This window comes from Corapipo altera, unplaced genomic scaffold, assembly GCF_003945725.1.
Source record: "Corapipo altera isolate COAL_440 unplaced genomic scaffold, ASM394572v1 268, whole genome shotgun sequence".
Classification (NCBI taxonomy): Eukaryota; Metazoa; Chordata; class Aves; order Passeriformes; family Pipridae; genus Corapipo; species Corapipo altera.
The window spans coordinates 5,364,854-5,379,258 of NW_020884901.1; positions in this window are offsets into that span (position 1 = coordinate 5,364,854).

The following is a 14,405-nucleotide window of genomic DNA, read 5'->3' on the forward strand; positions in this document are numbered from 1 at the left end:
TTACCCCTTCACCTGCCTGTGCCCACCCTGTGCCTGGCAGGGGCACTGCTCCTGGGTGATGTCCCCAACTCTCCTCTACCCTCTGTGCCTGGTCCTGCCGAGCCAACATGGGCAGCTGAGGCCCGACGGGTTCATCACAGCTGTGGCCCCCTCCCCATTGCAGCTGAGATCATTCCCTTTTGGGGTCTCATCCCACCCCATTCATACCCCCACCCCAGCAGGATGGGTTTGATGGGACCTGGGGTGCCCAAGGCCTCCAGAAGAGGATTGCTATGGGGACAGTGACAGTGACAAAACTAGGTTGGCTACAGTTGTGTCCATGGGGGAAGGAGGCTGGTGTGGATTCTCTGGTGTTTAATATGGGGTGAATCTTTCCCTTGCCTTCCTCAAACATCACCTTGCACAAGATCTGTTGGAACAAAATCTGCTTGAAATCATCCAAAGCTGTCAGAAGGCAGCAACAATGGAGGTAAAGCTGCACAGGCACAGGGGGAGCGGGGCCCATTCTCAGCACCCACCTACCCCCCAAAATGTCCTAATGACCCAAGCAAGCACTTGCTGTCCCCAGAACAGAGCTGCTCACCCCACGGCCATCCAGAAATCCATGGCACAACCAGGATGTGCTTGTGCCACATCAGGGACAGAGCCCCTTGCCATCCTCCCATGGGGCATATGCAGAAAGTAGAGGGAAACCCCACCTTTGGGCAAGCAGCTGTAACTCTGGGACAGCTTTTGGGCCTCCATGCCCCCTGAGTCCCTCTGAAAGGACCTGAGTGTGCTGGGGACAGCAGTGACCTGAGCTGGGGCAGAACTGGGGACACAGCGAGAGCATCTCTACGCACAGAAAGCGCTGCTTGTAACCCACCTTGCTTTTCAGATTTTAAAGAAACGTGGTTCTTTGTCACCAGGGAGGGGACACTGAGCACGGGGCAGCAGTACCTCACTGCTCACAGGCAGGAGGGGTGTTTGGGAGGTGCATGGGGGAGTGAGTGTCCTCATGCTCAAGCACCTGAATGACCAAAAACCACCAGTTTCCCCTCACTGAAGCCACCAGCAGCCATTGCATTGCTCTGGTTGTCACCTGTGTTTCAAGCAGGCCATGGGCACCTGCATCACATCCATGGGTGCCTGCAGAATTTGTTCCCTCTGCTTCCCCAAAAAAGGCATTTCTGTATTTTTTTTCACTGTGCTGTACTGGGGCTCCTGAAGACCATTTCCATGAAATCCAAACCACTTCCTCCATCCTTTACCACCACTGAAGCCCTTGATGGTGGCAGGAAGGGAATGATGGCCCTGCCCCCCTGGGGCAGGGTCTCCACTTTGGCCTCTCAGATTACAATGAAACCTGCAGTGGTGACCTTAACCCAGGGGCCAATCTCATTTGCAAATGTTCCCTTTGATTTTATGTTGTTGTTGTTATTATTATTATTGTTGTTATTATTATTAATTTTATTAAGGCAGTAGAGTTTGGCTGAAAATTAAGAGGGAAACGAAATCAGTTGAGCATCCCTTGGCTTACCATGTTGCTAAGCCCAGCTGATGATGAGGATCCCAGCACTGAGGACTCCCTGTTGAGTCCCACTCTCTGCTGGAGACGGGTCCAGCCTTGGGGCCAGTTTGTGCCAAGCCAAATCTGCAAAAAACGTGGCATCTCCAGCCACAACAGAGAGCCGCCTGTGCCCTCCTGAGCTCAGCTGCCTCCCCGTGGTCACTGCTGCCGGGAAATGCTTTTCCTCTGACGGGTTTCAATCTTGTCACTCAGCAATTCCTTGTGTGACGAGACAGAAAACACCCCCCAGACCCCTCTCTCCAGCCCATTTGTTTTCCTGCACACCTTCCTCCTGCTCCCGCTCCCTCGCCGCCTTTCCAAGGTAATCACGGTGCTGCGATCGCTCTTTAGGAATATTTTTTTTTCCTTTTCCCCAGGTGCTTAATCACCCTTATTACCCTTTTCTGATTAATTAATTCTAATTAATTTTGCACTATCATTTTTGAGAAGAGGTGACCAGGACGGCACATGTTGTTGCAGGTGATTTGCAAGGCAGGTCCTGCGGTGCCAGCACGGCCCTTCCCTCAGTGGTTAACCCAGGTCTGGGCGGGCACCTGCTGCCCCGTTTGCTGCCATTAGTGGCAATTAATTGAGCACTGAAACCTCCAAGGCCCTGGGAAGAGCCCTGAGATACCTTCCTGGGAATCACAGGGGCTGCTCCCACGTGCTCTGCTCTGCTGTGGCACTGGGGTTTGACCCCGGACAAACCTGTCCCTGTGTCCACATTTGCCCAGCTCCTTCAGCTGCCTCTGCTGTGCCATGGCCAAGCCTTGGGAAGTCGGAATAAATTAGGTCAGGGCTTTTCCTCGCTCTGCTGAGAGCTGCCAAGGCACTCAGAGGGGTGACAGAGATGTGGGTCCCTTCGTGCTAGCCATGCTCCATCACCTCTTGTCTTCCAGCACCGGTGCCAGCCCTTTTCCAGGTACCAGCACGAGGCTTCACCTGTGTCACCCTGGGGCCTTTGGAGCCAAAAGGTGACATGGCTTGGGTGATCCTGCCCTTAAAACAAACACGGATGCCCTGGGGACAGAGGTCGTTGTCCCTTTGCTGTTTGTCCCAAAAGCAACACACATCCCAAGATGCGAGGAGAGGGGACATGGGTTGGGACATGGGCTCGTGCCTTTGTCAGGGCTTCCCATGTCCCTGCCACCAGCCACTGGTCATTGTCCCCAACCAATCTGGAGCTGGTTGGGCACTTCTGCTGGCCAGGTGACCACTCTGGCTTGGGGCTGGGATATCCATCCCACCTTGTTCCCTCTGTCACTGGCTCTCACAAGGGGTCTGGAGCATCATCACCAACACTGCTGAACTCCCCCAGCAGCCCAAAATATAAAACCCATATTTATTACATATAGTGTAATAGAGTTAATAGACTGTATGCTATATACTAGCTAGTAGATAATATATTGTATATATATATATAAATAAATAGTATGCAATGTGTGTATAATGTGAATATAACTGTGTATATGTGTGCATATATACACATATATAGTGTAAATGGACCATTTATTCCTATATATATTTATTTTATACAGCATGCCATTTACACCATACAGATATACACATACGTTTATATACCAGATAGATAGATATAGGTATATGCATACATATAGATATATATAATATATTTTTTATATTTATATATGGTTTACATGTTGTGCTGAGGAGAAAGAGGGAGAGAGAGGGCATATTTACATGTGTGTAGAGCACAGTGAAGCTGCCCTGGCTCCGTGGCCACTGCAGGACAGTGAGGAGGAAGAGGAGGGAAACAGGAGGAAAGGCACAACAAGGAGAAGGAGGGAGAATACCAACTGCTCTGAGTTACAAACGCTCCCCTCTTTGATTAATTGTACTTTCTGTTTGATAAATGTTACTCATGAGTATAAAATATGCAAAGCACTTAGCAAGTTCACACTGTTTAAAGAACTCAACTAACTAAATTAAAATTCGATGATACGAGTGGAGCTGCTGAAGAGCAGCGTGGCAGCACCGTTTGGGGAGCCAGCCCTGCACCACGGCACATCCTGCCCGCACATCCCTCCCCAGAGAGCCCAGCCCAGCCCAGGGGAAGCAGGGTGGGTTTGGCAAGGCCATGGGTGGGGGTTTCTTGTGTGGCACTGTGTCCCTGCAGGGTGGCGAGGGGTTGAGAGGGACCAAACCAGAGCATCCTCACCCCACAGCTGGGCTGTGCAGGCAGGGGTGACCCTGGCACAGGGTTACCTGCTGACTCGGTTGAGGGAGGGCTAAATAATTTGCTTTCATTTCCAAGCTCTCACCATTGCAGGTGGCAGCATCCAAAGACCGAGTGGCCCCAGTCTATCACCCAAATCGCCAGACCAGGGATTTTCTGGCACTGCTGAGCCTCAGTGCAGCACTCCAGCGTCCCACCCTTGAACCACCACATCACCCATCTCACCCAGGTTAGTGACACCTCCCTGCACACTCACAGTGCTGTTTCCTTCCAGCCCTTTGGAGAAAACCAACTCAACCCTTTCTGGCTTTCCCGAAATGGCAGCTGAGGAGCCTTGGTGAAGAGGACCCTCCCTGGCATGAGAAGGATGTGGAACCCAGTCCCCCCATGGGAAGCCTGTCACCTCCCACCTCTGCCCCAGCACTCTGGGGAGGACAAGGTGTGCACTGGGAGGACGAGGTGTGCACTGAGAAAATGCAGTGGGAGGATGCAGTGTGTGCACTGACCAGTTTCCCTGGCTCCCAGTGTGTGGCACGTGCCTGACTCGCACTGGCCACACTCCTCAGCCTCCCGCTCTCTGCCATTCCCATCATCCCAGGTGAGCAGGGCTTGCTGGAGGCGGCAGAGCTTCGAGAGCAGCAGCAGCAGCTGTGTCAGGCAGGTAGCAGCTCCCTCCTGTCTGCAGTTGAGAGGAGAAAGAAGGAAGAAAACCTGGCCTGGATCTGGCCTGACTGAGTTCCTGCCTCTCTGGAAAGATTCAAGAGCCCCACTGGAAATGTTTAAGCTCCAGGGTGACCCACTGGGTCCGATAGGACCCCAAGATGCTCTCTCCCTTACTCACAGCACAGGGGCCACAGCCCACTGGAAATCCTCACATCCTAAAAATCCCACTGACAGAGCATCAGGTTCATAATTTCTGTGATGCCAACAAACCCAGACAGAGTGTTGGTGCTGATGGGCAAAAACTCTTTGTGTCTTACTGCCAAGGAATAGTGCTTCAGCTCCTCATTCTCCAGAGCCTCCTCCCAACCCTCCAACCAAGCTGAGCTCTCAGGGTAAGAAGCCGCAGGCAGGGGATGGGCAGGACAGAGGGACTTGACCAGGGAAAAAAGGCTTTTTCTCCAAAGATCCAAGTCTTCACTACATAGATGAATCCTTCTGCAAGGCATGATCCCACATCCACTACAGGCAGAGACTAAAATGATGCACACTTTGCAAAACTTCCTGGGAGATGTTGTCAGGGAGGGATGAGCCGGTGTGGCACCACAAGGCGCTGCTGCGGAGCCAGCCCCGAGCCCAGCCCCAAGCCCAGCCCCGAGCCCCCGGCACGGCCCCGGAGCCCCCGGCACATCCCATTGCGGCACAGCCCATGCCGGGCTCGGTGGGAACAAGCCGGCTCAGCTTATCCTTGCAGTTTGAGCGATGATTTAGCCCCTGTGAACCCACCCGGCTGTAAATCCTGGCACAGACAAGCCCCAAACATTCATTTCAGGCAACGCAGTTTGTGTCATCTCGGCATTAGCATTTGCACTTTTATTAATTAATACTTGTTAAACCAAGACTAAAAATAAAGCGCTCGGCTCCCCGTCTCAGCTAACGCCTCTTTGCCCTCGCCCGGCAGCACGGCTGGGCTGTGGCACCCGCTGCTCCCTTCTCTAGAGTCAGAATAGAAGGAATTAAAGCACTGTGTTGAAGCAGGAGTCCTGCTAAAGCAAAAATCACCCCCTTCTGCACTGCCTTGGTGGGACAAACTGGCCTTTCCAGCCATGGCTACAGGTGTGCACAGAGTGAGGATCACCCTCACCCCTGCCTGGGATGAGCCAGGGTCAGCAGCACACACAGCATTTAACCTTTTTCTTTTTTTTCCCATTCCAACTTTGAGTTTGTTTTTCTTTTGCTGCTCTTTTTCCTCCTGGGCTGGGCCATCTTAGTTGCACTTCCCATTTGGAGCTGATTTCATTTCCCAGGTGGGATATCCTGGGAGGGTTCATGTCCAGGAAGGAAATGGTTCATCGTGGTGGGCACAGGTGGGCTCAGTGCCTGCACACAGGCAGGTGCTGCCACCACTGCCTTCAACTACATCTGATGGGCAGCAGTTGCTGCAAAAGTCCCTTTTCCCTGCCTGGGACCACTGCTGCCCAACAGCATCCCTTTGGATGCAAAGCCAGTGGGTGCATGTGTGTAGGGGCAGCTGCAGAGGAGAAAAGGGCCTGAAATGGGGGTCAAAAAAGCTTTTGGGGAACCCCAGAGGTGAAACCCGGCTGGGTTTGGGCACAAGCAGGAGTGGTCCCCACCACACTCCAGCCAACCATTAAACCTGCCATGCTCCATGTTTACTCTGTTCCCAACTCCCTGAGCTCTTGGGTCCCCTTCAGACCTCAGCTGAACAAAGAAAGGAAATTCTCAGAGCAGGCTCCTTCCCATACCGTTTCCATACATTGCACAGGGATCTATAGCACACAGACCTATAGAGCCCACAGAGCTGAGGAGCGTGGCTGGCACGGTGCCGGCAGGATGAGGCTGTGCCAGCTGCAGCTCCCTGGTGCTGGGGAAGGCAGCCTGGTCTGCAATATTTAATAACATTAATGATAATAACAAGCAATAATAGCAATAACAACAGCAATAATTTCTTAGTTAACACTTATTAATGAAAAACAAGCCGGCAAATTTACATAACTCCAGGAAAGCCCCAGGTCACCAATCCATGTGTCTTAAACCACCAAATCTTGCAAGACTTGGCCATGCCTTTGCTTTGGGTGCTCTTCCCTGAGCCCCTTGGCTTTAACTTGAAGAAGTCCAGACTCCAGGGCAGCTGAGGATCCCACCCTCCTTTGCTGTGCTGGGGCAGCCTGGTGAGGATTCAGGGGGCAGAGGGATCTCCCAGCCCGGGCTGTGGGAAGGAGAAGCTGATGCCCAGGTCCCCTCTGAGCCTGGTCGGGTACCAGCGCCGGCAGCACCAGCGGTGCTTGGGGATGCAGCACAGCTCACACACGTTGGGAGTGAATGTTAATGGTGCCAAGCTCCTGGGAGAAATGATCAAATTCTTTGAATAAAGCAGGGAGGAGAGGAAGGGGAGGGGGAGGAAGGGAAAATAACTCCACATACTAATTCTGCTGATGAAAATTAAAATTGGGCATCGCTGATCCAACCCCAGAACAAGCTGCTCTGGAGCCACAGCACAGTCCCAGCCCAGCCACAGCCACCCCACAGGGTTGGGTCTGCCTGAGTCTCTCTTCTGCCTGTCCCCCCAGAGCTCTCTGATGTGTTAAGCCAGTGGCTCCCTGCATGGTCTTGGGGCAGGATCAGGCCCCAGCACCGGGGAGGGATGGGCCAACCCAGCTGTGAGATCCAGGAGGGTTTATCTTCATCGCTGGTGCCTTCACCTCATCCAGCTTTACCTGCCCACGGGGCAACTCGGAGCACCCAGAGTTGTGAGGTTTGTTTCCGTACCAAAGATTAAAAAATGAAATGTTGAGGGCTTTTAATTAATTTTTTATTAACTTCCTGTGTTTTGAGCCTTTAAAGACTTGTTTTTCCCCACTGTGCTCTCTGGCAAGGCAGAAGGTCCTCCTGGCCTGAAAGGAAGGCAGAGACTGAGCAGTGATCACAGGACTCCAGGACCTGCTGCTTTAAAAGGAAAATAAGGTAAAAGTTTGGGAGTGGGCCATGCCATGAGCTGCAGGATCCAACCCTCCCAGCCAGCAGCTTCCTCCTGCTCTGCTCCTCTTGGAGCTGGAAAACCTCCTGTGGAGCCTGGGAAGTCCCGAGGGAGGGAGGTGACTCCAGAGGGAGGGAGGTGACTCCAGCATTCCCAGGGCAGCTCTCCAGGCACAAGGGGACTTTCCTTGGCTTGGGCCAATGTGGGCTGGAGCTGAGGAGGGCACAGGGCTCTCTGCTGGGGGGCACAGTGACACTTCCAGAGTCTGTGCTGGGGTTGGGACTGCAGCAACCCCAGGGGGACACCCACGGGTGGGACTCCCCTGCATGTCCTGCTCTGCAGCACCCACCTTCCTGCCCCCCTCTGCTGCGCTGCCAGCCATCCCCTCTCCCTGGCTGTGATTTCATTTTGATCTCGGGCTGTTTTCCTCCCTCCCTCCATCCCTCCTCCCTCGCTGGCTGCTGCCAAGTCCGCAGGTTCCCGCTGTGACCTTGAGCTGGTTTCTGGAGCCGGTTGTGGGTTTCTTAAAGGAGCCATGGGGTCTCCTGCCACCCCTCTCCTGCTGCCCCAAAGTCCAGCAAACCCATGCCTGGGGGTGGGGGGGAACAGGGAGTGAGAGCAAGGGGGTCCCCAAGGCCACAAAATTTTGGAGAGAGTGAAAGTGGACAATTCTGTGGCCACAGAGTCACAGCTTGGCCACACTCACCACCAACTGCTGCACTTTCTCAGGGGTCAAACAGCCACCGGGAAGGGAGTTCCTGGTCATCAGACCCAGCACTGCATGAGGGGTGGAGTGAGCAAAGCCCCCACTTGAGTGTGGTACTTAGAGCCAGCAGAGGAATGGGGAGGTGTGGGGTGCTTGGGCTAGTGGGGTGCACCCACCTCCCAGCACAAAGGTGAGTGGGTGGCCCTTGCTGGCAGCACAGTGTCCCTCAAAGCCCCACAGCCTCCAGCTGTGGCAGGGAGAGCTTGAAAGCAAAGGTGATGCCAGCTGCTCCCAGCTGCTCTCCAAAGCCAAGCCACAGGACAGGCAACACCTGCCCGCCATGGAGAGATATTCCTGGTTTCCTTGCTGGACCACACGTGTGTTTGTGAGCACATATGTGCACACATGTGTGCATACACGTGTGCAAACACAGCCTGGCTCACTGGGAAACTGTTGCTTCCACCCAGCAGTGGGTGTTGCATGTAAACCCCAAACCCCACAAGCATCCCTGTGCCCCATGAATGTGAGCAGTGCCTGGAGTCTCAGCAGGGCAGAAACCCCACCAAACTGCCCTCACCCCAATTCCCAAATGCACCTCAAACTCTCCCAGGAAAATCCTTCTCTGGGTTAAACCCCATGTGGGATGTGGCATGGCCAGGGGGGAAGTCTCAGCTCTTGGGCTGAGACTGAGAAGCCGAAAAGCACCTCAAAGTGCAAACAGCTCTGTAGTGGACATGCACATGGAGACTCCCAGAAGCACTGGTGTCCTGGTGCTTATGCCACAGAGGTTTTAAGCCACAGTTTAGCTAAGCTGGACAGGCTGAGATTCCAGCCTTGCTTGCCCAGCCCAGGCCGTACTAAAAGCTCCATCAGCTGGAGAGGACCCCAATCAATAGAGCCTTCAAGGCAAGTCATAAAACTTTGCAATTATGCAGGCAGCACTTGGTGCTCCACAGCCAAGGCAGTCTTTAATTCATGGGGATGCTCCCAGGGAATCAGGGAGAGGGGTCTTAAATAAGGGAGAAGGAATAAGGGGCTGCAATGCTGCCATCTGCACGGAGTGTACAGTGTCTGGACAGGCTTGGAAGATGCTGCCTTGACAAACCCACAGGTGAGCCTTCCTCCCAGGCACCTCATCCACAACACACTGGAGGTGCTGGAGAGATCCAAAGGTGCCCTCAGACTCCACCTTTGTCTGAGCATCTTTCAATCCCAAGGATGCTGAGCATGCAGCACCACTCCCTGCTGCCTCACAGGTGCACAGGTCGTGGCACTCCACAGGTCAGCCTGGGGACCCCAAAACCAAGTGGTAGCCTGTGAGCTGGGAGCCAGCAACAGCTTCTGCCCTGGAATGGAGCTCATGGTGGCTTGTAACAGCATGGGAGGGGGCAGGAGGGGATGATCTCAGTCCTACCTATTATAGATACATAGAGGGAAACTGAGGCATTGTGGGGTTAGAGAAGCAGAAGGGGTAAAGGGTAGTTATGGGAGAAACTCAGTAGGATCTGTGACCTGGAGCACAACAACCACTCAGAGAATGAAAATCCCAATATTTCTCTCTGTATTGCTATAAAAATTAAGTCACATTTGGATCACATAAAGGCACCAACAGGCCACCAAAAGTCACAGTCCAGTAGCCAAGGAGAGGAGAAACCGCTCCTCTGCTGCCTTCACCTGAGCTACTGGGACCAGTGCTCTGAGCAAGAAGCCAGGTCTGGCCCGTGGGTGACAGGGACCGAAGCACTTGGGGCCATTGAGGCAGCACAGGAGGCTCAGCCACGGGAAAAGCCAAGCCCACATCCCACCCAGGGTGGGGACACTGCCCTCAGCTCAGGCAGCGCCACAGCAGGAGGAGGAGGGAATGGAGCGGGAGAAGGGCAGGTGAGAAGGAAAGAGAGGGAAGAAAAGGAGAAAAATGAGTTTTCCTGCTGCCCCAGCGGTGTGGCGATTGATCGGGTGCAGGCTGCTGTGGAGCGGTGCTGAGAGCCTCATTCCCCACCACCGGCTCACAATTATTGGAAAAAAACCGGCGCTGCTGCTGCAGTGAAATTAGTTATTGATCTCTTGTCTGGGTGACAAGCACAGTGCTGGGCTGCTGGGCTGCTCTCCCACAGGCTGGTCCCACAGCTCCTCTGCCCACCCTGCTGGGGCTCAGCATCCCCGGCTGTCCTGTGTCCAGGAGGTGACCAGAGGTCTTGGTGCTCGCCCCTGCTCCAAAGCTGCTCCCCAAGGGGGTTTTGCTCACCCCACCGCACACAACGAAGACATCAGTGGGAGAAAAAGGGCTCTGCCCCACGCAGGATGGAACCCCTGAGTGCTGACAGCCCTTCCCAAAGCTTTGCCCCCCACCCACCACCCCCCAGGGATTGGGGTCAGGGTGTCCTGAGCCCTTTTCTACTTCCTGATAACCTGGCTATCGCGGAGGGAGATAAGGCAGCGGGAAAATCAGGCAGCCAGGGAGCTTTTGTTGTCTGCAAAAGCTCTGCACATCCCTGGCTGCAGCCAGTCAGACAGGCTGGACCAACACTGGCTGCCTGGCCCAGGACATGAAGGGCTGTGATGTTGGGGCAAACGGTGTCTGCTTTTCCCAGGGGAACTTTCACAGTTTCAATAACAAAAATCGGGTATTTATTTTGTTGCTGTAAATCCTGGTGGGAGGCAGGAACAGCAGGGAACATTTCAAACAATCCTGTTTTCCTCCAAACATGGTCACCAGAGAAACGCTTTGTCCTGGGGTGAAGTTGGGTTTTGGTTTCCAGAGGGTTTGTTTGGAGTCTCACCTTTGCTTTGAGTTCATCGAGGTGTTTCTTTTGCACAGAACACTGTCAGGGACAGGTTTGAGGCTGGCACTCGAGTCTCCTTGGTCACCTCAGGGTTGTTTGACTGTTCATAGGATTTTTTTCCACCAACATTTTGCCTCAGAAAGCAACTCCCTAAAGTGATCCCTCCCTGGGGTGTAACTAAAGTGGCTTTTGAGATGTAAGCGAAAAGCCACATGACGGGTTCCTGGGGGCCAGAGGTCTCTGTAAAACCCTCATAACTTTTGCTTGGGCTTCTGTTGAGGTCTTTTCATGAGGATGCAGCTGATGACTCTGCCTGGAGGATCCCAGGGGTGGTGGGTGTAAATTAGCATTTTGGGGTGTCCCTGGGAGGGGCATGAGCTGGTGGCACTGCCAGTGCACAGAGCCTGCAGGCTGTGCTGGTGGCAGAATGCCAAGAGGGGACACAGAGGGAACAGGATGGACCAGGAGTAGCTCCCAGGAATGGGCAGAAAGTGCCAGTGGGGTGGCAGGCAAGGGGGACAGAAGCTGGAGGCCACTAAGGGCCACCAAGATGGCTTGTGGGATGTCCCCAAGCCCTGTGGCAACAGGCATGGGCAGCTCTCCCCTCCTGCCTCCCTCTCAGCATCCCAGGCAGGCAAGACCCTGTCCACATGGGTGTCCCTGGGGAGGCTGGGGGATCCTGGCCCCTTTCCCAGCCCTAAACAAAAGCCTGGGAACAAAAGCCTGGGGGATGCAGGAGGCATCTCCCAGCCAGGGGGTATTTGTTTAGCCCAGGGGGGAGGTGGAGAGGCGAGAGGAAACTGCATTTCAAAGTGTTTCACCCTTTGAAAACCCTTTGCAGCCCCCTGCAGTGCCCTCTGCATGGCCCTGGTACCCCTTCAAGAGGATACCGGCCACCTCCCGGTCTCTGCTGGGGAGGGAACAAGACAGAAGATGGGGAAAGGAAAAAAAAAAGGCAAATTCAGCCAGGAGGAGGGAGCAGATCGCTGCAGGAGCATTTTCCCAGCTCAGCGCCTCTCTGGGTGGGGAAGTTGGAGCCCCAGCTCCAGGGACTGACTGCTGGGCTGAAAGTGAGCTTGGGAATTCATGTGTTTTTCTCCAGTTCTCTCCATTTTCACAGTTACATTGTTGGTTTTTTGGTGTTTGTTTGTTTGGGGGTTTTTTGAGGGGTGGGGGGTGTTATCCTGTGGCTGGATCGAAACCTGCACCTGGCCCCTTCCCAATCTGACAGCACTTGGAACAGAGCCACGGGCACACAAGTCCCCTTGGAGATACTGGAGGAGGTTGGTAGAAGCCACCAGGCAAAGCCTGTCCTTTGTGGACCTGCCCAGGCTCCTCCAGCAAGGTGTTAGCAACACTGGGAGGGCTCTGGCCACCTACAGTCATCCTCGGGCTGCTTTGGAAGGTCCCCTTTCCATGTCTCTCACAGCTGGGCACACCCCTGGCACCTCCAGCCCTGGCTGTGACACCAGCCTGTGCCACAGGGACACTTCACACATGAGGTCTCCTGGGGCTGTTTCGGTGTTTCATCACCCTAAAAACATCCATTTCCTCTGGGGCCAAGCAGAGAAGTGCAGCAGAAACCACATCTGGTGCCTTCTCCTGAGAAGCAGCTTCCCAGTTTGCAACTGGGCACTCTCCCAGTGAGTTACCCTCCCGTCTTCACTGCACAGGAAGGCACCGTGCGTGCGAGCCAGCGCAACCCCAAACCTCCCAAACCCCAGTGAAGGTGGGATGTGGATCCCAGCCACTCCTGCCAGCCTCTGGATCCCTGCACTCCGCAGAGGTGAAGGGGGAGAAAGGTGCAGACACAAGGCTGACCACATCCACCGGCTCTCCTGCCTCCGTGCTTCCCTCCGGCGCGCTGGCGGAAGCCGAGCCCACGCCGACAGCGGCGGCCGGGCAGATGGAAAGACCAAATGATGGCTTTGCAGGGGGCCTGGGATTTGTTTGAGCCATCACTGTCTCAGTGAGTGACTTCGAATAACGGATACACTTGAGAAAATCGCCATCTGCTCCCGGACAATCCGCAACCAGAGGAAAAGGTGAAATAAATTCAGCGACTGTATTATCTCGCCGTCCGCGGCTCCGACAGCAGGGTCAGGCTTTGTGCAGCGTCCTGAAAGTGATTTGGGAATGAGAGGATGGTTTGGGATGAGCAAAGAGCAGACAACCAGAAAAGGATGGAAGAGTTGAGGCCTCGGGATGTTGCGCCCGCAGCGGGGCTCTCCCGGCATCCTGGGTTTGGTGAGTTTGGCAGGAAGAAGAAGTCTCACCAGTTCCTTTTTCTTTTTTTTTTCCATCTCTGAATTTCGAGTGCCTCCTGCTTCCAGCTGGGCTGGAAATACCACAAAAACAGATGCTACAATGCAGCACATTTCGTGTTTCAAACACGGGAAGAAATCAGACATGATAAATAAAATGCAGGGGGCTGCAGTGCCGGCCCCACCAGCCGGCCTGCTGACGAGGCTGGGGGCAGCTGGAAGAGCCCTTGAACCCACAGTCCAGCCCACGCCAGGCTCAGCAGCTCTGAAAATCAAATCTCTCATCCTCAGCAAGGCAAGCCCATCTCAGAAGCAGATAAAAACGCCCCCTGTGTCTCTGCTTGGCCATGCCTGTGAGCCCAGAACCCCCACATGGCTTAGACAGATGATTTTTGTGCAATTAGGAGGGGGATAAATCCTTCCCCCAAAGTCACAGCACTGTGCAGCATTCCCTGGCTGGAGGGATCCCTGATGCTTCCAACAGGACCTCACTGGGGGAGAAAAACCCTCAGTGCTTGGTCTTGCGGGGGTGGGAGGAGCTGGGGAAGAACAGGGCTGGACGTGACCATTTTTGGTGGCCTTTTGCTCCTGGCAAGCCCAAAGTGAGGCTGCAGAAGTGCCCAACACTGACACTGCCCTGCATTCTGCCTGCACCAAAGGGAGGCTGTTGCATGGGAGAAGGTGACGATGGGATTTATTCACCTGCCTTTTCCTCCTCTCTGGACTTTACCTCAGCATGAAGGCGTGTTTGGCACCTGGAGAACATCACCCAAGCCATCGCCTTGGCCAACACAGCCACCTTGTCCCACCCCAGCCCTCCCCACTGGGGACACAGCCCATGTGGGCTGGCTCAGCCTGGCTCCCATCCAGCCGACCCCTTTCCCTCAGGAAAGGCTCCCAGCCCCTCACACCCAGGATGCCACGCTGGGCCTCATCGTACTGCCACAAGTGGCTGTGGCCCCATGGAAATGACCCAGAGATAAACCCTCCCCAAGGGGCAGTGCTGGTGTGGATGTGCTGGTGCGTGAGTGCAGAGCAGACCTCCCCACTGATGTATTTGCTGCCCATACAGGAGATAAAACTCCAGTTTTTAGAGCAGGCAGGAGGTGGGCAAGGCACTGCCTAAAGGAGAAAAAAATGACTGCGACCCAGCAGCAAGGGCACAGCCCTGCCCAGGCTGTCACAAGGAGCCCCTGGCTGGGGGGGGGTCACTTCAGGGGGACCCTGTACAAGGTCCTGAGGAGAACCACA